Below are 23,570 nucleotides of genomic sequence, written 5' to 3' on the forward strand. Positions count from 1 at the left end.
TCTGGGCACGGTTCATTTCAAGTAATTTAGGTGATTATTTTTTAACTAGGTCATTTCTATAAAATAGCCTAAATTGTGTAATAAATAGTACAACAAGTAGCAAATTAATCAAATTCTTTTTAGTACAAGTATCACATTGTTAATTAGCTAGTTTTTAGGGGCTAAATGTGACATTAACCTAAAAAAAAACAAATGAAAAGTAATTATTTGAAATCTGGAATCGTTGAGTCGGAAATCTGAAATTGTGACGTAGATTAGAAGCATAAGTACATAAATATACAACAACTGATTCCACTTTCTTCTCATTTCTCTGTTTGCGATTTGAGATAATAGGGTGGGAAAAAGAGGAAATGGCAAAGAAGGAACTTTTTAAAGAAAATGGGGAAGGAGAAGAAGTGTGCAAAGCTGACTTCCCTCCTAATTTTGTGTTTGGGGTTGCCACTGCTGCATATCAGGTACATTATCTATGTGCGGAACTTAAAAAACGCAAGCCATGCATTCTGTTTCAGTTTACGATTTGTCTCTCCAAATTTCTCTGACTTCTGTTCTCGTCTTTTCTCTTCATTTCTTTTGAGATTTCATTATAGGTTCCAGTTTCCTTCATTTTTTTTAAAGATTTTTTTCAAAAAATAGGAAAAAAAATTAATGATCCAATGAGCATCGCCATTCACATCAATTTAACTTTTAGTGTTTTCTTTTTTTCCTTTTTGTTAAGTTCATCACCGTCATTGGATGACCCAAGCTTTCCTCACTAGTTAATATCTGGTTCTGAAACAAATTAGAAGGCTCTATATATATTTGCTGGTTTCTTTGATCCACATTCCATGAATCCATAGTAATAAGTTTGATAGAAATAAAAAAGTCAAAGCAATTCAACTGATGAGAAGACTTCAAGAGCTCAAGCCTTTGTTATATTTTGTTTTTTTGGTGGATTTGAAACCTTAAAGTTAAATAAAAATATGCTTCTTTATGAACTTAAGAAGTAGAGATGTAAAAGTATGGCATTTTCTTTTTAACATCTTACTGGATTGCCATCGAGGGCTTAATTGCTTGATCTTGCTCTCCTCATTATGAAATGCTTGGATTCGGATCTCACTGGTGGCCTCTTGTTGATGTTAATCTCGAAAGCAGCAATGAAGCTTTCTGAGATGTAAATCTTGCCTTGCCCTAGGGGTTGGAGCAACCTATCTGCCTCTGGATACTTTTTTACCAAAAACTAACTCTTACTCGACTTTTAGCAGCCGGCACATTATAAATAATTAAATCCTTTTAGAATTTTGAGTTTAGCTACTTTTTGCATGTTTTCAGATCGAAGGAGCCTGCAATGAGGGTAGCAGGGGTGCTAGCATATGGGATTCTTTTTCACACACTGAAGGTATATGTCTTTTCTCTTTTAAAACAACAACTACTAATAATATAGGAGAAGTGGAACTGACAAATTGTTGCTGTAACTATTTGGGTTGGTAATCTGATATAAGGGGAATTTTCATTTGAACTTGATTGGCAAACTGTGTCTTTCTAGGAAAAATTATTGATGGAAGCAGTGGTGATGTGGCAGTTGATCATTATCATCGATACAAGGTGGGTAATATAGGATTAGCCATGTTATGTTGTGTTTCTTATTTGTTCATTCTAAGAAGTTAAAGTTTTGTATTTTTCAATTTGATTTTATTATTAAGTAAATTCAGGAGATCTGGTGCTCTTTTTTATATTGGGAAGTGGATCTTTAAGAAAAAAATAGGTGTTGTTTATGAAAAAGAGTATCATGTGTTGAACAGTATAACTTAAGTCCTAGATATTATCAGTTCGAAAGTTGTTTATGCCTTTGAGTGACTCTAGATGGGGAGGGGTGGTGGTGAAAAGTTCTCTTGAACTATTATTACACGAACAAGGTTTAATTATGCCCCCAGTTCTTGTACCCTTCAAACTTTTGAAATTTAGTGCCTTTGCTTTTAATTTCAATAAGTTAGTCCTTGAAATTGTTTGATTTAAAAATTAAAGTCCAAATGTTAACACTATTAACAAACTTCCATTATATTTGAATACCTTGATTTAAAAAGTTAAAGTCCATTTGATAACTTATATTCAAATTTTAAAGAAGTCAATTAACATTGTTATCATTTGGACTCTTATTTTTAAATCAAATAAGTGAAGGAACTAAATTCCTGAAATTAAAAGTAGGGAGACCAAATCTGAAAAGTTTGAAAAGTACAGGGACTAGGGAAAGACATGAACATTCAAACAATTATCATAATGTTCGTCACTATGATATAATGTATATTTGTTCACACTGGTCTTTCAGATTTCGATTTTTTGATTTTCTAATGTTATACAGGAAGATGTCAACCTTATACACAAGTTTGGATTTGATGCTTATAGGTTCTCCATATCATGGTCTCGTATCTTTCCTGGTATGCCCTTGTAGTAAATGCCTTCATTTTACCTCTCTCTCTCTCTAATTTATTTGTTCTTGTAGATGGTTAATGATTGTGTAATGTTATAATATTAAAATTTTCATAGAATAAACATTTGCCTATTAAGTCCTTCTACTTCGTAAGTTTCTCTAGTTAAAAGAATTGTAGTTGATCATAAGTGCAAAATTTAGTCTTCTCCTTTTGGAATGCAGAATTTGGTCTTCCCTTTTGCTTTGTTTCCATCATTTTTCTTTAGTAAATCCTTTCTGCACTTCTGGTTGAGCTTTCTAGAACCAAGGGTGGTCATGGGAAGTTTTTATGCTTATGTATACACCTTAATTTTGATTCTAGATATAGGGAAGACTTGATGAACACGTTATATTTTATCATAGCATGTAAGATTTTTCATTCCTTTTGTTTTACCAAAATTCTTGGCTGTCTATGGTTCACTTATTCTATATCATGTCTGGACCAAATGTTAGTATTGAACTATTGATTCCCTAAAATAGTCCTTGTCAGTTAACTAAATTTAAGAGTCATTGAAATATTTATTAAATCTTTTAATCTATCCTTGACCACATCATAGAAATATTCTAGTTGGCATTTTAGTTTGAAGATTTTGTAGTAACTAGGAGGTTTGATGGGCTGAATTTTGCGACAATCAATTTAAGAGAAGGTGCATTCTCATTAGTTTTGAAGTTTTAATTATAATGAATTTTTCAATTGTCATCCAAATCTTATCTTTGTTATTGTGATGCATACTTCGTGTTATTATGACAAATGGGACAATCAGGGTTTCCATAGAAAATGATGTGATGTCTGCATTATTATACAAAGAAAATGCAACATTTGGTTCTCACTAAAAGAAGCCAGCTTTTGGTTGTCTCAAGCATTAAGTACATGTGTAAAACTTATTTAATGGGAAAGTGTGACATAAATGTTTATCTAATAATAAATAGTTGACACAATCATTTCTTTGGTACAAAAACTAAGTAATTGTTAGTTATTAGATGAGTGGATAATAAAACTAGTTTGCCATGTGACTGTGAGATGAAGGATATAGGGAGGTGTTAATAGGTTTTAAATCTATCTTTATTTGCAGTTGGCTATTTTCTTCATTTAAACTTTTCCCCAACTCGTACCCTAAGTGGGTGCAACATTCCTTTTCTTAATAATATAATTTTGGATGATCTAGGGAGCTTATTTTGACCTCCACTATGAAGATCTAAGACCCAACCATGTCCCATAGGCTACTTTATTGGCATTTGAAGTGTGAATTCCTTTTATGCTTTTAGCTTATAGAATTTTGTGTACCTTGAGTTTGGTGACAAATGAAATTGTTATACTATTTTATGTTGTTCCTGTAGATGGTGTGGGAACCAAAGTCAACGAAGAAGGAATTGCCTTTTACAACAACCTTATTAATGCTCTTATTGAAAAGGGTATGGAACCGTTTGTACTTAATTTGCCGTAGCTATGATTGTAACATATGTTAATCAAAGGTCTCATTTTTGCAGGCATTCAACCTTTTATAACTTTGTACCATTGGGATCTCCCTTTGCATCTTCAAGAATCAATTGGAGGGTGGTTAGATAAGCAAATTGTGTAAGTATTATGCCTTCAATGAATTATTTGATAGTCTATTAGAACTAGGGGTGTGATCAAGCCAGGCCTAGCTCAAATAGTGAAATGCTTGAGCTCAGCTCCAACTCTCTACATCAAACTTTGCTTGAGCATAGTAAAAGGTTTGTTTGTCCCCACAAACCTTTTTTCAAAATTTTTTCGTGTTTGTTTGAAGAAAATGAACATGGTCAAAGTAAAAAATTTTGCAAGTCAATGAAGAAACCTCGTTTTTAAAGTAAAAGAAGACAATTTACAGAACCTTTTGCTCAAACTTTTGATTGACAACATGCATTCAACACCTATAAGGAATATTGTTGCCACTCGTTTTTCTCACCAGTGATACCATTGGCGACTTTGCCTACTTCCTCTTTCTTGCTTCCATATTTTCTTCTTTCATTGTTTGTTTTTGTTTTTTTGTTTTTAACTAGATCCTTGATTCAACCAAATTTGAGAAATGCCCATAAATTTAACAAAACTTCTTTGTGATAGCTAAACCCATTACAAATTTGAATTAGTGTGCTTCATCCTGGAGAAAAAATGTATGATTTTCCATCTCGTCTTCTTTAATCCTATAACCTTTTGATCTAATATGGAAGTAGAGAAGCAATCGAAAGTCTTTTTCCTAAAATGTTAGGTTTAAGGAAGCAATCTAATTGTTACAATCAGGGTTGTCTAAAAACTTTTACAATCTCCATTGAATTTCTCCTTTGTTTAATAATGTAAATCTTTTTTTGAAAATTGAGCAAATAACAAAAAAATATTTGCACATCATCAAAACAACAAAAAATATCAAAATTTCCAAAAAACAAGTCTATGCTTGAAATTATTTTCTGGAAGTCATTTTCAACAAAACAAACAGGCCCTGAGTTTCATTTTTAAACCACACCATCCAATATCTCTCGACTAGACTTGTTTACCTAGTAAAAATGAACTCAACTATCATGGTTGATATCAAATTTGATTGTGTATTTGAGATTGAATTGAGTTTTTTTATTTGTGATTAAAAGTAATAAAAGATTATATTAAAAATAAAAAGTTCGATTAGGCTCACAAAGCACTCAAGTTGGGCATTAAGAGGCTTGAACTTGGCTCTCAAGCTTGGATTGGCATTGATTGAACCATGTTCAAGTTTTTCCTGAGCTTATATACACCCTTAGTTGGAACTTGGGCATCACATAATATGTTTCTGGCCTACTAATAGTTTGTTGACAAGAGTCCGCATACTTAGCTCTATTTTAGTTTTAGGCAAAGCACATATAGATTTCCATATTGATATTATTCTTTGATTGCCTGATGCTTTCATGGTTATTGGCCCACTTCTAACTTTGATCATTAGCTAGCCTTTAGAAGTTGCAGAAATTTGTGGTTTGACACTCATGATCAAAGGAAAGATATTGAAGCTAGGTATATTGCATCCCACATCAAGGTAGTATGAGATTGTAAATTCCAAATGAAGGAACAGCCTTAGAACATACGAATACATGCTTGTCTATTTGTGGCTAAATGGTGGTACCGGTAAAAGTTGACATGCACAAGGGACATAGCAAGTAAGAATAAGAAGAAGATACTTATATTTTATGAGCACCCTTTTGTCACGAATGCTAATATAACACAAGTCATTTTCATTTCTTATGTACATGGGAAACTAGAATACCGTGAGACATCGAATCAGTTAGAATCTATTTCATTTCATTTTCTGGGAAGATTCCTTGTAACATTCTATTGACGTTGCAGACTCGAGCCTACTTTTTCCTTAAATTTAGATGACATTGTGTCTAGGAAGAAGACTAAAACAATAATACCTTGTCCATTGTAGATCTGTTATGCTGCATTGTTTTCCCTTAACAAGTCTTTGGGAAAATTGTTTTTTGTCGTAAGTTCGCATTTTCCTCTGTGTAGCATCAACCCTTTTCCTTTATTATTCAGAAAATGAAATCAAGTTGGAGTTCCGATCAAACAGTTTTCTCTAATATCGGTCTTAAGTTGTTAAGTCACCTGGGGTACTATAAACACGTTACTAGCTTATTGTAAATGGCAAGGTAATCCTGCTGAAGTTTCTCTAATAATAAAATTCTTTACCATAGTTTTTGGGTTTTAGACTTCTTTGCCAGTGTAATGCAGGTTACTATTGATTGGTTGTTATTCAAACTTAGATCACCCAGTTTGGTCCTGCCTTTGGAGTTGTAATTAATAGCTTTGCATAGAGACAAGTTTCTTGTATTTCACATGTCAAGTGTAGAATATATGAAGAAACCTTAATGGTCGATCCTAACTGAAAGTTCTAGTAATATCACTAGAAATATTCTTATGAGGTTAGAGATCAAGTCCATTTGAATTATGACTCCCCCCCGCCCCCCTTTTTCTCTTTTTCCTTCTTTTTGGCTGGGGGAAGGGGATTTGGGTAACATAGTTGTATCCTTTTAGCTTTAGGGTAAGAGCATGGTAATTATAGATTATATGTATCATTTGCTTCTAGTATCTCTCTTAACATCAGGGAAAATCTCACACTAAATTATTTCATTTGAGTGTCACTACAAGATTTATGAACCTAATAACATGTATACTAACATTGGAATGGCTTTTACTTGGCCATTTCCAGAAATTACTTTGCCATCTATGCAGATACTTGCTTTGCACACTTTGGTGACAGAGTAAAGAACTGGATCACTATAAACGAACCGCTCCAAACTGCAGTGAATGGGTATGATACTGGGATATTTGCTCCTGGAAGACGTGAAGGTTCTTCAGAAGAACCATATTTGGCTGCGCATCATCAGATCTTGGCCCATGCAACGGCTGTTTCAATATACTGAAGCAAGTACAAGGTACTGCAAAATGAACAGATCTAGAGAAAGATTTAGGGAGTCGGTAAACATCCATCATCAAAAATAGAAATCATTGGTCATGTTGTGCTATATCTTGAAATTCTCTATCTGACAATAAACTACAAAAATAAGAGGTGCTTGAAATTTAGAGGAACTCTTTTACAGTTTTTTAACAACCTTTGTTCTTACTGATTTCCTTTCTTTGTTCTCATTTGTTGGAAAAACTAACCTCTTGCCATCAAAAGGGAAAAGGCAGACTTGAGATCTAATCTAGCAAACTCTTTGAGGATGTTCACTTTTTCGTTTCTTTTTAATTTCCAAAAGATTACATGTTCAAATGCCAGCATTAGGTTATGGACTTATTTCACTTTTGCTGATGTAGGCCTTGAAGGCATATAAAATTTTGAATGTGGTTGCATATATAATCTTTACTGATTATTATTTTTAGTTGAATACCTCCTGTTGTCATTAGTAAATAACATAGCTTCAAACTCTCAACCATAATTTTTCACCACCTCAACCAAATTTATAATGTAAAATTAATTTAGATCTGTTTTTTGATGAAACCCACCTTTATATACAGCTGTCTCATTTGGTTATCTTGTCCGTTCTCTAAGACTATCCAAATGAAGGCAAAGATTTATATCCAGGACATACTACAAATTACATTTCCATGCCAATAAATTTTTTTCTTTTTGTGATCATCATATGATTGTCATTTGTAGTTTTCCATGGGAAAAAAAAGAAGAAAACTCTTAAATGTATAATGACAAGAATAACATTCTTTCTGCCACTGCTGTTGCTATACTTTTCTAGGATAAGCAAGGTGGACAAATTGGGTTGGTGCTAGATTGTGAATGGGCAGAGGCTAATTCTGATAAAATTGAAGATAAATCTGCTGCATCAAGGCGCCTTGATTTTCAACTTGGATGGTATTTCTTCTTGTGTTCAATGTTTTTCACTTTAGATAACAAGTTAATTATTTTAATCACGTATATAAAGAGTAGAGTTTATTGTTGGTGACATGAAATTTTTAATTGGATTTCCTGTTTTTTTTTTTTTTTTTTTTGGGCTTAAACATATAGAAAGAAGATTTAAATTTGATGTAGCCAAGTTAGGGTGTGAACGAGACATTTCCACTAGTTAGCTTTTTGGGTTTGTTACTAGGATACTTGAATTTTGCTTGGGCTATAGAGTGAGTTGAGTTTGAGTATCCTCATGTTGGACCTCGATTAGCTGTGAACATAATAGAACTTTTTTACTTTTTTATTTCATATATTTAGTTTCTAGTTAGTATTAGAAAATCTCAATTTGAACTCAAGCTTAAGAATGAACAATCGAGTTTGAAGTAAAGTTTGAGAATCAAGCTTATTTTTACTAGGTATATGAGCTTAATTGAGCCTCATTGAGAAATTTCAAGCAGTTTGATTTTTATTTTGAATTGAGCTCAAGCTTAAAAGTGTTGGGCTTGAGCTTTTTGCCTCGAATTTGAGTTGAGCTTTGTTATGATTGTATGTATGGGATTGATTCAGCTCATTGAAAAGAGACTGAAACCTTCAATTCATCAAAAGGAGATTGAAACCTTAGGACTCGACAAAGAGAGACCTAGATATCTTTAGGATTTTTTTTATAGAAGTTTCACTTAGGGTTTTATTATTTCATGTATCCCTTTAAATAAGGTGTGTTATGGCCTTAATGATCGTGATGATTGTAAGATAGCATTTGTTGTGTTCACAATTGCGGCAAACGCAACGTGATCACTATTTAAATGACTAAGCCTACCCAACTTGCATTAGTGAAAACTTCAATGTATCGGCTTGTATTCCTCTTGAAGTAGAGACCTTTTCCAAGAGTCATCTTTAAATATCCTAGAATTCTATAGACTGCTTCCATGTGGTCTTGTAGACCAATCATGAATTAACACACAACACTAACTAAAAAAGCAATATAGGGTCTAGTGTGTGACAAATATATCAATTTTTCAAAGAGCCTTTGATATTTGCCTTTGTCCACTAGATTACTTTCATTAGATCCCAATTTTTGACTTGTGTTCATTGAGTACTTGTTGGTTTACATCCAAGCATTCTTGTTTCTTTTAACATATCAAGTACAAAATTTCTTTGAGATACAAAATTCGACTCCTTTAATGCGCTACTTCCATCCTTAGAAAATACTTGACTCGTCTAAAGTCCTTGATCTTGAATTCTTTTACCAATAGTTCTTTAGGCAATTCAACTCCACGATATCATTCCTTGTTAAGATTATACCATCTACATAGATAATAAGGGTGGAGAGTTTATTTCTTGTGTATGTTTGACGAATGAAGTATGTTTTGCTTGACTTTGAAAATATCCTTGTCTTTTCACATCTTTAATAAATCTATCAAACCAAGTCTAGGGAGATTGAGCCTATATAGTGATATTTTCAGTTTGCATACCTTTTTCTTGGTGGTCAAATAAAGTTTCATCACCTGTCATTTGGTTCGTTGTTGTTGAATCCACATTGCAATCAATTAATTTTGCTTTTCTGCCATTGAAGGCGCATAAATCATTACCTTTATGAGCCAAGGATGTGGATCCAGCTGCATAGGAAGGAGCAAGGGTTGAAAGTTGAGTTTGACCAACTAATTTTTGGAGTATTTCCAACATTTCTTCACTGATAGCTGAGGACTCGACTACTGGAGAGTATTTCCACCTTTTCCTTAACAAGTCTAGTCCTCTTCCTTGAATCTTGGTCTTGAAATACACAGTATTTGGGATAAATAACCACAATGCATTTTGTGTCTCTAGTAAGTTTCTGCATGATCACATGATCAATAACCCAAAAGCCAAAATTGGCACTAATATAATGTGAAAAGAAAGATGACAAAAAAAGGATGGAAAAACCATAAACATTTTCTTGAGTAACTTGTATGTAACAATGGTACAAACCTAGGTAGCTATATACAACCAAAAATTATAAACTAGGATATTAGCAATAAAATCCTCTAAATCAGTCCTAAAATCAAGGGTAAAATGATTCTTAATGTAGAAAGAAATGAAATTGTTTGGGAAAGAATCCATGTATGGCTATAAATTATATTGTTAGCTAGGTGTCAAATCTGTCAATATTTGTTCTCCTAAGATCTTTGGTTGCACAACTTATGTGCACATTTAAAAAAGATCAGTCTAAATTAAATTCGAGGGCAAAAAAGTGTGTTTTCTTGGGATATGCTCCTAACAAAAAGGGTATGAATTTTATAATTTATTTACCAAGAAATTTTATACAACTATGAATGCAACTTTTTTGGAAAATTTACCCTTTTTCAGCAAAAGTTTCATTCAAGTGGAGAAATTAGAGGAACCGAATTTCTGGGAAATAGAACCTTTACCGCAAATAATTTTTGACTCTTCAAAACAAAACCTACTAAATTGGATAAGGGAACTAGGATCAACCAACTTGGAAACACTGAATTTGATATTGGTCTATCATATATGGAAATACTACGAATGGCAAAAAAATTGATCCAATCTTGAGCCTATGGTTTATTTTAGGAGAAATATCCTTGATAGAAGTAAAAATCATTTGTTCTTCCAAGCACACATACATAACAAATCCTCGAGTGAAGTTCATCCAAATATATTAGGTAATTTGGATTCCATTGATCCTTCATCCTCTTTGCCCTTTATTTTAAATCCTGATGAAATTGTTTTTCCTGAATCTAGTCTAAAGCCCAATACCTATTATTCCTATTCAAGAATTCTATCTTCTTATTGCCTTAAGAAATGACCCGAACTTGCACTAGACATCAAATTGTCAAGTACATCTCCTATGACAACCTTTCTACCAAGTATAGAGCTTTCACTTCTAAGATTTCAAACATTGTGGTGCCTAGAAATATTAAGGAAGCACTAGATGAGCGGAATTGGAGATTGGCAGTATTTGAAGAGATGATGGCATTAGAGATGAATGGTACATGGGAGATAGTTGAACTATCCTTTGAGAAGAAGGTTGTAGGGAGCAAATGGGTATTCACAATCAAAAGTAAAGCATATGCTAGTATAGAAAGGTATACGACATGATTAGTAGCCCAAGGCTTTACTCAAACTTATGGGATAGATTACTGAGAATCTTTTTCCATTGTTGCAAAGATAAATACAATCTGAGTATTGTTATCTCTTGCTATGAATTCTAGTTGACCTTTGTATCAACTTGATGTGAAAAATGCTTTTCTCAATGGAGATCTAGAATAGGTATTTATAAGCCTACCATTGGGCTTTGAAGAAGAACTTGGGGCTAGAAAAGTTTGCAAACTAAAAAAGGACGTATGGATTCAAGCAGTCACCTAGAGCATGGTTTGAACGTTTTAGCAAGGTAGTAAAGAAGTATAGGTTTATACGAAGTCAAGCGGATCACACCATGTTTTACAAGCATTCAGGAGAAGGTAAGGTTGCTATATTAATAGTATATGTTGATGATATTATCTTAATAGGAGATTATGATGAGATGGATATATTGAAAAGGAGATTAGCCAAGGGAATTTGAAATAAAAAACCTAGGAGTTCTAAAATACTTCCTTGGAATGGAGTTTGTGAGGTCTAATGGGGGAATTATTGTAAATCAACGTATGTATTTGATTTACTTGATGAACAAACATTACGGGTTCCAAATTGGCAGAAACTCCCATGCACTCATTTGGTCCTGAACATTTTAAGGTTGTTTATAGGATTCTATGGTATTTAAAAGGGACACCAGGCAAAGGGTTGTTCTTTAAATCTCGAGGACATCTTCAAATTGAAGCCTATATGATGCAAATTGGGTTGGGAGTATAATTGATAAGAGATCGACCTCGGGATATTGTACATATGTTGGCGGTAACTTAGTAATTTGGCGTAGTAAAAAGCAAAGTGTAGTTGCGAGTAGTGTAGAAGTTGAGTTTAGGGCTGGTGCTCATGGTATCTGTGAAGTAATGTGGACTAGGAAAATACTACAGGAGTTGAGAGTTTCAGAGCTCGTACCTAACAAGTTCTATTGCGATAATAAGGCTACTATTTCTATAGCTAACAATCTAGTTCTTCATGATCGTACGAAGCATGTTGAAGTGGACAAGTATTTTAATAAAGAAAAAATAGGTGGTTTAGTGTGCATGACTTAGGTTCCTACTGAAGATCAAGTAGCTAATTTGCTCACAAAAAGACTACCGAGAAAACAATTCGACTTTATAAAAACCAAGCTGACTATGAAATATTTTTAAATCAACTTGAGGGAGAGTGTAGAAAGAATTGAAATTGTTTGGGAAAGAATCCGTGTATAGTTGTAAATTGTATGGTTAGTAGGTGGTAGGGACGAATGCGGAATAAGATCGCAAATTTGACCTAAGGCTCTAAATGAATAAGGAAATTTGGAGTTTGACTTAAAATGAAGCATAAACAATCGAAGTTAAAATTGAAAGGGTAGAAAATCAAGTACTAAAAGAACAAGAAGATCGAATTAGGAATTAAGGTTCTTGAAAGAATCCAAGTCGATCAAGAAAGCGCTTGTTCTTGATGCATTCCAAACAAAATAAGGCTGTCAATTAACTGAAAATAAACGGTTAGAACAGATTTGCAGATTAAAGACTAAAATCAAATGAAATAAAAAAACCAGATCAAAACAAAGTTCAACTAGCCAAGAAGAATGAACCCAATGTTTGAAGTGATTTAGGTTGTCTTTGATGAAGATGTCGAATTGAGATCTAAACAAAAGAAACAAAACATATTAACAATTAAATGAAGACGAACGAAAAAGAAACCCAACAACAAAGAAATGTAGGGGTGGGAAAAAGGAATCTAAGAATGAGTAGAATAAGGTTTCTTAGAAGAGAAAGAATCATTCTTGAACTTTAAAGAAGCCTTCAATCAGATATGGAACAAAATAACAAAAACGGTTTAGTATAATGAAGAATTAAGCCAAAAGCAAATTGTTTTGTGACAAGAATTCAAACAGCAAGAAAAGCAAAGAATTTCTAATTTTGGGATGTTTCTTAATGAGGTGAGATATGAGAACACCCCACTTAATTAAAAAAAGATCTGAAATCAAGTAAATTCAAAGATTAGATTCAAAATAATAAGAACAAAATAGAAAAAAAAAGAAAAAAAAGAGATAGAAAAAATAAGAGTGGCATGTAGAAGTCCTTAAGAACCTTGAAAACAAGATGAATCTACAATCCTTTTCAAATTACTCTAATTTTCCCTCAAAGAAAAAATCATTGACAAGAAAAAGCTTAAAAATGATTCCCCAAATCTAAAAATATTGTTAAACTCTTTTAAAAGAAATCTCAGGAAAAGTTCTTTTAAAAAAACACTTAAAGAGAATTTTATTAGCTCAAAAAAATAATCAATAAATTTATAGCTTCCCTAGTTAGTCTCCTAATTTTAATAGGATTTGAAGTGTGCCAACTAATCATGACAATTCAGTCGACACCTTATCAAATAACTAAAATGTGAAATTAAATCTTTAGCGTGAAATTGAATGGGAAATTCGTCCAAAGGTCTAAATGGGTTTCTTAGGTCGAATTTTTACATGTTGATCTACTAATTAAGTAAAATTAAATAGAAAATATAAAATGTTTACAAGCTATGCCACTTTAACAATTTGACTAGATATTCAACTAAGTCCTGTCATGGGTTGTGATTTAAAGCCAGTGACCAAAGCACAAAGAGCGTCCTATGGAGGTATACATATTTAATAGGACTCATTTAACCCACTTGAACTAACCCGATTAGAAAAATAAGTGATGAAGTTCATCTACTTGAGGCCTTAGTGGCCCGGTGAAGCATTTATGGGAAATTAGGGCTACCTTAGTAAATAAAGAAAGTAATTTTAAAATTTTTGTGATTTGATAAAGATTTGATTTTGTAATCTTGTGGATTATTAAAATCCCTTAATTGTACATAGGGTTCAATCTCGTTTGTCAATGTAATTCAATTTATACTGTCGGTTTTATAATTAATCATTGTTTTCCATTCTTTAGTAGTGAATACTAAATTAAGAGCATTTACTCAAATACCTTCTGTGCATTGCTTTTCTGTGGTTATAATTAATCATTGTTTTTGAGATTGCACTTGAAATGAAGGAATCGCCTAAGGCCGCATAGATTGCGAGACGAAAAGTCTAGCCTTATGACAGTTGATATTCGTGATAAGGCTACGAAGGCACCATTCGAGATGTCAAAAGTTGTCGATTAGATTGAGCCAATGGACACTTGTGGGAGGGTTAGGAAAGCAAGCCGATCAAGGACATTTTGTCGGCTTTTGAAGGACAAGTGGTTAATTTTGAGGAGTTTGTGGGGGGTGTGAGAGACGTGATCGAAAGACGCATTGATAAGTGAGACTTAATGAGGGAGCAGTTCAGAGATTTTGTGGAGTTTTTCAATTTCAATGTGAAAAAGATTTATAAGGTGCTTAATTCCACTGTGGGTAAGTTGATGGAAAAGAATGATGCTGTCAAGGCCATGATGATGGCTTCGAAAGAAGAAATAATGGCCACGACGAGGGCTTTGAATACAAGAATTGAGGAGCTCAAAAGAGAGCTTGCCATGTGTCAAGCTACTGTGAGTAGAGGAGTGTTGGGTGCAACACTCAACCGTGAGATAGATGTTTCGAAGTCGAAAGAGTTTACAGGGACAAGATTCGCAAGTGATGTGGACAACTTTTTGTGGGGAATGGAGTAATTTTTGTGCCAAAGGCATCATGGACGATGTTATCAAGGTAAACACTATTGCTATATATTTCATTGATGTTGCTTTGTTATGGTGGCATCGTAGATCTATGGATGAGAGACGTGATGGAACTGCAGCTAAGACTTTGGTAGAGTTCCAAAAGGAATTCAAGGCACAATTTTACTCGGAGTATGTCGAGGATGATGCTTGGGCAAAGTTGTGCTGGTTTATGCAACGGGTCACAGGTAAGGAGTGTGCAGGATTTCAATGAGCTCATACTTCAGATTTTTTATTTGAGTGAGTATGAGGTGTTTTTCTCCTAAATTGATGGGTTGAAGCCATGGGCGAAGCAACAGTTGCAACGCCTAAGAGCCCAGAAACTTATTAAAGTCATGACTGTAGGGAATCCTTAACTAAACTTGTTCCGATGAAAGAGAATTTCGAGTCTTCAAAGCCAAATGGAAAGGGCAATGGTGGGGAAGATGAAGGACATGACGAGTATGACAACGTAATAGTGGCAACAATGACAATAGGGAACCACGAAATGGTAAGTGGAAAATCAACAACCCAAAGGAGAAAGAAAGTGAGATAAAATGCTTCATTTGCAATGGTCCACATATAGTAAGGAACAGTTTAAAGATATCAGTGTTTTCAGTTATCAAAGGGGATGTTGAGCCAAAAGAAGAGGCCATGAGGCTTGGTTTTATTGTAAGGGTTCTTGAAGCCAAGAAGAGAGTGAGAAAAAGCTAGTGAAATGTTTTTTTGTGTTATGGGCCGCATAGGTTGCAGGACTGTTTAGAGCGATTTACGTTATTTGCGACCAGTAAGGGAGAGAAAGTGGAGCCCGATGAGAGTAAGACTTCAAAGCTTGAGTCGTAGTAGTAAACAGGCAGTTATGGTTGATATTTGTGGATATTAACATTGCGGGCTAGAGAAAGTGCTCTTGTCGATAAAGAAGCATCAAATTTGTTCATATCGGAGAGAATCACAAGCAAACTTGGTCTCTCGATTAGAAAATCGAATAAGAGGATTAAGATGGTAAATTTCAAAGAGATTTTTACTGTGGGAGTAGCACGAGGAGTTGAGCTACAACTCGGCAAGTGGAAGGGCAAGGTAGATTTTGAGTTAATCCACTTAAATGAATACGATTTTCTTTTTAGCTTGAACTTCCATGACAGGATTAAGGCATGTCTTTTTCATTTTGTCGATTGCTTTCATATATTTGATAATTTGATATCACGAACTGTTGTGTCGATAAACCGAGACATGAAGGTTGGAATCAAGGTTTTTTCGGCAATCTAACTAGCCGAGAATGTTTCGTATGGGAAGAACATTAACTCAATAGATCGGACTGCTGAGGAAAGCTCATATGGAAATGTTAGTTGGGTTAAAGCCTGTTGAGTCATTAGTGGGGCTACCACCTATGATAAAGGTGGGTTGTGCATCGGACTTTGGCGGTAAGGTGGTGATGCAAATTGGCCAGTTGAGACGAATAAATGTTGAGTGAGGAATGTCTCAAACATTTCGTTAGTGTTTTTCGTTCTAATTTATTGGTTTGGCAAGACACAAGAGTCCTTTCAAAGTTCTGAAGTGGGAAAGCCGAGGGACTTATAAATTAGAGTAGGAAAACTCAAGGTTAGTCTAGTGTTCAATGTGGGCATGCCGAAACCTGGTTGTTTGGATCAAGAGGACCCTGATCGAGGTAAGTGAGAATGTGGGCGAGTAAGAGCAACGAGCTCTTGCGAACGAGGTGTACCAAAGAGAAGCAAAACGGCGAGTTAGGAAACGACAGAAGCTGAAACAAAAGTTTTGAGGGGCGGGACTACCCAATAGTGAAGTTAGTCGAGACAGGGCTAAGGTGTCGAGAAAGTTCCGAGGCGAATCAAAACAATCCCATTCCAAGGATGCAACAAAGGTGGTGTGAGAATGGGTGGGGGAGAATGTCACGAGCCACGGTTCAGAGCTTGTGACTAAAGCAGAAAGAGTGTCTCATGGAGGTCTACATATTAAATGGGGCTCATTAACCCGCTTGAACTGATTCGATTCGAAGAACAAGATTGAACTCATCCACTTGAAGCTTTGGTGGTCCAGCGAATCATTTATGAGAAATTAGGATTATTTGGGTAAATAAGGAAAGTAATTTTAAAAGATTTGTAATTTGATAAAATTTGATTTTGTCATATTGGGGATTATGTAAATCCCATAATTGTAAGTAGGTTTCGATCTTGTTTGTTGTTGTAATTCGATCTATACCATTGGTTTTGGGGGAATTCAACTATAAATATAGAGCCTTTCCTTCATTTGTTTTAATTCATTGTATTCCATTCTATAGTAGTGAATGCTAAATCGAAAGCATTTACTTAAATACCTTGTATGCATTGCTTTCCTGTGATTATTCTGTTTTTTCGAGCTTCTTTTGTCTTTGAGATTGCTTCTGCTATATTTTGGTGCATTAGAAAAATTTTGCGATAATTCTCAATTTGTGAGAGTTAGGCTGACTTAGTCGCATTTGAAGCGAAAGAATCGCCTAAAGCTACACGGATTACGAGACAAAAGGTCTAGTCTTGTGACACTTCTCCGAATTTCATTATGGGCTTGTGGACATCTCAATGAGCCGATTTTTAAGAACTTGTACTTGTGATCTATTTGCTCCCAAAACTGACTCGTTTAAGCTTGTGCATGTAATCTATCGGGCACTGACTTCAAGATTCGGTTTCTTGGACAAAAAATTTCAAGATTTGAAATCTTGATTTCTTTTACTCCTCGTATGCACTTTTAAGGCCTTTGTAACGAAGTCTTGTATGGTCCCATTCAGTCATGCTTTGGTTTGCTTAGCTTTTGACCTTGTTATTAGGCTTTGAAGTAGTGTAAGCCAATCATGTCTATGAGCTAGATATTAGGCCTAACCCATCACGTCTATGAGCCTGATATTGAGCCTTGATGCACTAGGTGTCAAATTTGTCAATATTTTTCTCTTAAGAATTAGTGATATTATTTTGTACTTTATATAGGTTGTAACTTTACAAAAGATTACTCAATGAATTGATTCAATATTCCACTATATTCATGATTTCAAAGTCTTAAAATTCAGGTCCTAAATCACTATAATTGATACATAATGTTCTAAAATAATTGATTGTTTTCCCTCGTATGCATTAGTTGTAAATAGTCAATCTGTCAAGCTTTCTATAATTTCTAAGTTACGAGGTCTGGAAAAATCAGTTCAAGACTAATGCAAATGTTCTCATAAATGTAAATGGAAAATGTTCCCTTTATTATATTGAGAAATGTTGCATGTAAAAATGTTGACAGCCTTGAATAGTAGCTGTTGACAGCCAATATTTGACAGCCATGAGATTCTTCCAATCTCTGTAAATTAAGGATTAGATATACTTGAAATTAGGGATTGTATATTATTTCTTGCCTTAGATAATTTTTTCTCTTTGTATAAATACCTATCTAATTATTTTTTTTGTATGAGTGAAAATTTTTCAAATCCGTTTAAAATTCGTCACTCAAATGTCTAATTTCATCAAAATATTTATGATGCTTTGCAACAAGAATCTCTTGTGGGTGAGATAGGTGAGGATACTTATATTGGCATTGATGTTCAATGGCAAGGTAACAAGCAATTTAAACCGCGGGCACTGCTAAAAGAAGAGTTATTTTCGTAATCAAAATATTATTGAACATTTTATGTACATCATCCCCAACTGACCCTGTTGATCAAATGACATCCTAATTGCAATACTATTGCTACAGGTACTTGTGCCCATTATATTATGGAGACTATCCTGCAGTTATGCTTGAAAGATTAGGAGATCGACTTCCCAAGTTCTCAGAGGAAGAAAAGAAATTGCTTTTAAACTCTTTGGACTTTCTTGGTCTTAATCATTATACGTCGAGGTTTTTTTCTCATGCAACAAGTTGTTCTGAAGAAAGTTATTTCTATAAAGCACAAGAGATGGAAAGAATCGGTAATAATTTCCATGTTTATGTGTTTATGTCTATCTGTGATTTGTATACTAATGTTCTCAGTAATTATCAGTTGAATGGGAAGGGGGTGAAAAGATTGGTGAAAAGGTGCATACTCTTTTGTCTCTTTGTTGTACATGTGTATTTTATATGATACCACATCTTTCTTTGGCTCATTTCTATACGCTAAAATATTAAAGCATGGCAGGCAGCTTCAGAATGGCTTTACATTGTCCCTTGGGGACTCCGGAAGGTTCTCAATTATATAGCGCGAAAATACAATAATCCCCCAATATACATCACCGAGAATGGTATGCAGTTTGACTTTAAGAATTGCAATGATAATCAATTTATGGTTTCTGCTTTTGCTTTTGCATCTATTTTTCATATAAGCAGTTTCTGCATGGTTTATTTAGTGACACCCTATATAAAAATCTTTCTTACTTCTAGAAGACATTTTCTTTTTAGCAACTTAGGGAATATTCCTTGTGAGCTGGTCAAGCACCTCATAAATGAGGTATCTTTCTGGTTCAGCCTCTTGACGGGCTACTGTAGAACCTTCTGTAGTCGGCATACAATTGTACAATCAACTGGTATCCTTACTGCTAAACAATCTTGGTTTGCTTCTCCTCCGCTGATTTTTATTTTTTTCTATTTTTCTGTGTCAAATTTTTGGCAGGGATGGATGATGAAGAGGACAACAGTTTGCCCCTCAGTGAGATTCTTGATGACAAATTAAGAGTTCACTACTTTAAGGGATACCTTGCTGCAGTCGCTCAGGCAATCAAGTGAGTTGGTCCACTTTTAATTTTCATATGACATGCAGACTTTACGAATTAAATCAACTACAAAACTGGAAGTTCCCAAGGGGATATTCCGGTGATAGGAACTTGCAGATTTTATGTTGAAAATCTCAAGCTCAAGTGAGATTGGCGTGATGGAATTTACATGGGATGTGGGAGGTGTTAATGAGTCTGCTTTTGTACTAAAAATGAAAACTCATCACCCCTAATCTTTTTAAAAGATCAAATAAAAAGGTAATGTTGAGAATAATGGATAGCCACCAAGGTTACAAATTCATACGTAGTTTAAAATAGTTTATATGTAATCCATCATAAACAACATTATTGGGATTTAGTCCACGTATTTGGAGAATTCTTATAACTAAAGATGGATGAAATTATGTCTGATGATATTATCAAAGTTCAGTATTGAACCCACTTGATTGCATGGAGTGTTGAATATTACTTGTGTTTATAGTCAATGGAAGAAATTCAAGTTCATTACATTTACATTTACATATTTACATACAGGGATGGAGCAGATGTGAGGGGATACTTTGCATGGTCATTATTAGACAATTTTGAGTGGGCTCAAGGCTATACCAAGCGCTTTGGTTTGGTTTATGTAGATTACAAGAACAGTCTCACTCGGCATCCCAAGTCTTCAGCATATTGGTTCTCACGGTTCTTGAAAGGTGGTGAAAAGAAAAATGGCAAGGAAAACTAAATTGTCTGAAGCTGAAATTGCCAAGCTACAAAACTAGTCTTTTCATCTCGAATCCATAGTGTTTTAGCGAAGAAGAATAAAAAAGTTCGCTTAAGTGGTTGGCAAGGGTCTAACTTTAAAGAACTGAAATGGAACGTTTCTGATGCTATTTGTGTTTTCTGTAAAGCAGATATGATGACGTACATTAAGTGCCTGGTATGCTTTCTTTGCAGCCTTTTTGTTTTGATGTCATACATACTATATATGAAATAAGCTGGTGTGTAACCTCCAAGACGTATTTGCTACTTTATTTTTCAATTATCATTACTTTCTAAGTAAATCAGAGTATGTAGAAGATAGTAGTAATAACATACCAGGCTGACCTTTGTTCAGTTGGTACCGGAGGACTGAAGTGGGTTCTTTAGAGGTGGCAAATAAGTAGTTCCACAGTGTTTGGCTTGGATCAGGCATTCTGGTATTAAAAAGTTTAGCTAACTTTGGATTTGATTTACTCCAAGATGGATGACTTGAGATTATTAAAATGGATCAAGTTTAGTCCGGATGTTTAGCAACAATAGTTAATCCCAAGCATTTTGATCTGTCTTTGGTGCGAAGAACAAGTGGAGAAGGGTTCAAAAACTAAATAGTACGAATGAGTTTGAACTGCAAAGTCTATGTCCTGCCTATTGGTTTCATGGCCTACATTTTGGTGATGAAGAAAGGCTATCTAAGCTTAGAGCCATTGTCTTCCCTTTTTTCGCCTCCGTATTGATGCACCACTTGGAAAGGCCTCTAATTTTGGGGATCAAGTAGGCACAATTCGTTAATATAAGGCAAAACAACATGAAGATGCCTTCCGATTGTGATCTACTGAGAGCTTCCATGATGCAAAGAGCCATCTGATTCAAAACTAATGAGAAGCATGAAAAGGCAAAGCAGATACCAGCTGAAGCTTTTATATGGAGTGGTGATGGGAATCATTAGGTAACTCTATTTCATGTGGGGGAGAAAGAAAAAACCTCAGCCATTTATTAGTAGGGGTGTTCAAATTTTGGTTAAAACTGAATTAACCAACCGAACCGAACTAATTCAGTTAATTGGTCGGTTAATTGTTTTTTAAAAGTTCGGTTATCGGTTAATTTGGTTCGAAATCGAATAATTAACCAAATTAATCAAACTTTCAAAAAAACAATATTATATATTACCAATTCGGTTAATTTTGGTTAATTTCGGTTAATTTTAATTTGGTTAATTCGGTTAAATGAACATTACCAATTTATTTTTGATATGTTTTATATTTGTTTTAACAAAAAAAAAAAAAAACAAAATTTCGGTTAATTCGGTTAACTGACCGAATTAACCAAAATAGTTCAGTTCGGTTAATTTGTTTTGAAAAATTTCTGTTTAGTTAACGGTTAAGAGTTTAAAAAGTTCGATTAATTTAGTTAATGCTAGCTCAGTTCGATTAACCGGTTAACCGATTTAACACCCTTAATTATTATCGCTACCGATGCCATTGTCTTCATCTTCTTTCTTGCTTGTCTTGTTCTATCGTTGATCAGAGAAATCTCTATGAAAAATACGAATCGGAGTTTGAAGAAGGGGAAGGAGAAGGAGTACTCGACCCGCAACAGATAGAGGAGGATTTATTCAATCACATAGTTTGGGCTCCTAGGATATGGCGCCCTTGGGGCTTTCTATTTGATTGTATCGAAAGGCCAAATGAGTTGGGATTTCCCTATTGGGCCGGGTCATTTCGGGGCAAGCGGATCATTTATGATGAAAAGGATGAGCTTCAAGAGAATGATTCGGCGTTCTTGCAGCATTTATATATATACCCAAGCTACAAGGCAATCTGTTTGCATGTTTCCCAATCTGAAAAAACTTAGGTATTTTGTTATGTAGTAAGCAGAAAAGAAAGTTATTGCAACAACATTGTCAGTGGTCGACTAGATGCAGTTACATTTCTTCTCTTTTCAATTACTTTCCTTTCCTAAGGCCTTCTCTTCCATACGCCCTAATGATCTAAGAATCTCCAATCCAGAGCGACTCTTATCAATGCTTTGATGGCGGACTAGGTGAGTTCCCTTAGATGCAGTTTCTTTACCTAGGAAGGCTCTAGATATAAGACTGTTCAGTCTCTCGTTTTCTAGTGCAGGTATTGCCCGTATCAGTATTCCCATTGATTGAGTGTAATTCCTTATATAGTCGAACCCTAATAAAAGCGCTAGATAGAGATGCCTAGACTGACTTTCTGAGCTAGACAGACAACCTTAAAGCCCTTTTACAACCTTTTGTATCGTTTAGCGGCTACCAAAGCTACTAAAAGCTACTAAAAAAATTAAAAAAAAAACGGCATTTCTAGAAAACTAGAAATGGAGAAGATTATAGCCTTAAAAGGATGTCTTCTTTCATTCTTATTGCAATATTGTCAGTGGTCGACATACAACTCGTTGGATCTCTCTCTATTCCTGTCTCTTTTAGAACTTAACAAAAAGAACTCAATCCATGCCTTTGTTTTCTTTTTGCTTTGGGTAATATATATTTTGGTCTTAGTTTGTTGATTTGTTCTTAGTTGGTATTTTTTTTATCTAGTTGGTATCTGGATTTATATTTTGTCTTGATACATTCACAATAACACCATTAGTTTATAAGACACCAATAATCAATCTGGTGGTGTCATGAGACAACCTTTTAACATATCACATGTCAAACGTAAAAAAATTAATTTTTTTTAAAAAGTATAATTTTTTACACCAAAAATGCATCTAGACAATCATTTGTCTTGACAAATGAATCTAGACACGGGTTTGTCCAAATGCATTTAGATTTGAATACTAATTTATTCAAATTCTCATTCCAAATTTATTTTTTTAGCAAGCTTATATATTTTTTATTTTTTAAAAATAAAATATCGGGTTTTTCGTATTATTATTTTGAAATTAAAAATTATATAAATTAATCAAGAATTTAAAAAAAATTACATTAAGAATAAGTATAAATAGATGGTTGTTCAAATTTAAATGCATCTAAATAGTTATTTGATCATATTCATTTTAGACTTGCTTTTTAGTTATTATTTTATTTATATAATTTTATAATTTATAAAATTATAAATTTTGAGTCATCTTCTATACTTATATATTTTTATAAATTTATAAAATTTATAAAATATAAATTATTATATATTTTTTAAAATATTATGCTCTTTTTATATATTTTTATAAATTTATACTTTATATGTTTTTTCAAAATAAAAATAACCTAAAAAACTTATATGTTATAAAATAAATATATATATAAAAATACTAAAAACACTAATGAATATGGATAAATGGTTGTCTATATACAATTGTCTATATTCATTCTTGATGTGAAAAAAAAATATTTTTATTAATTTATATATTTTAAAGTTTTTTTATTGTGGCATACAGAGAGCCTACCATATGTCATCGCTAAATTGGCTATCAATGTCATGTAAGTTCAAGTACCAACTCGGTAAAAAAATATACCAACTAGATACAAATGGAAAAGCTAAAAGGTAAAATATATACTAATGCTTTTCTT

At 33.9% G+C, this 23,570-nt stretch overlaps 1 pseudogene; it reads left to right on the forward strand.

The window, feature by feature from the left end:
- The first annotated feature begins 243 nt into the window (after positions 1–243).
- LOC107949537 (beta-glucosidase 42-like) lies at positions 244–20,295 on the forward strand (annotated as a pseudogene).
- Positions 20,296–23,570: the final 3,275 nt, after the last annotated feature.

The sequence above is a fragment of the Gossypium hirsutum genome, chromosome D03 (assembly GCF_007990345.1).
Source record: "Gossypium hirsutum isolate 1008001.06 chromosome D03, Gossypium_hirsutum_v2.1, whole genome shotgun sequence".
In the NCBI taxonomy this organism is placed as follows: Eukaryota; Viridiplantae; Streptophyta; class Magnoliopsida; order Malvales; family Malvaceae; genus Gossypium; species Gossypium hirsutum.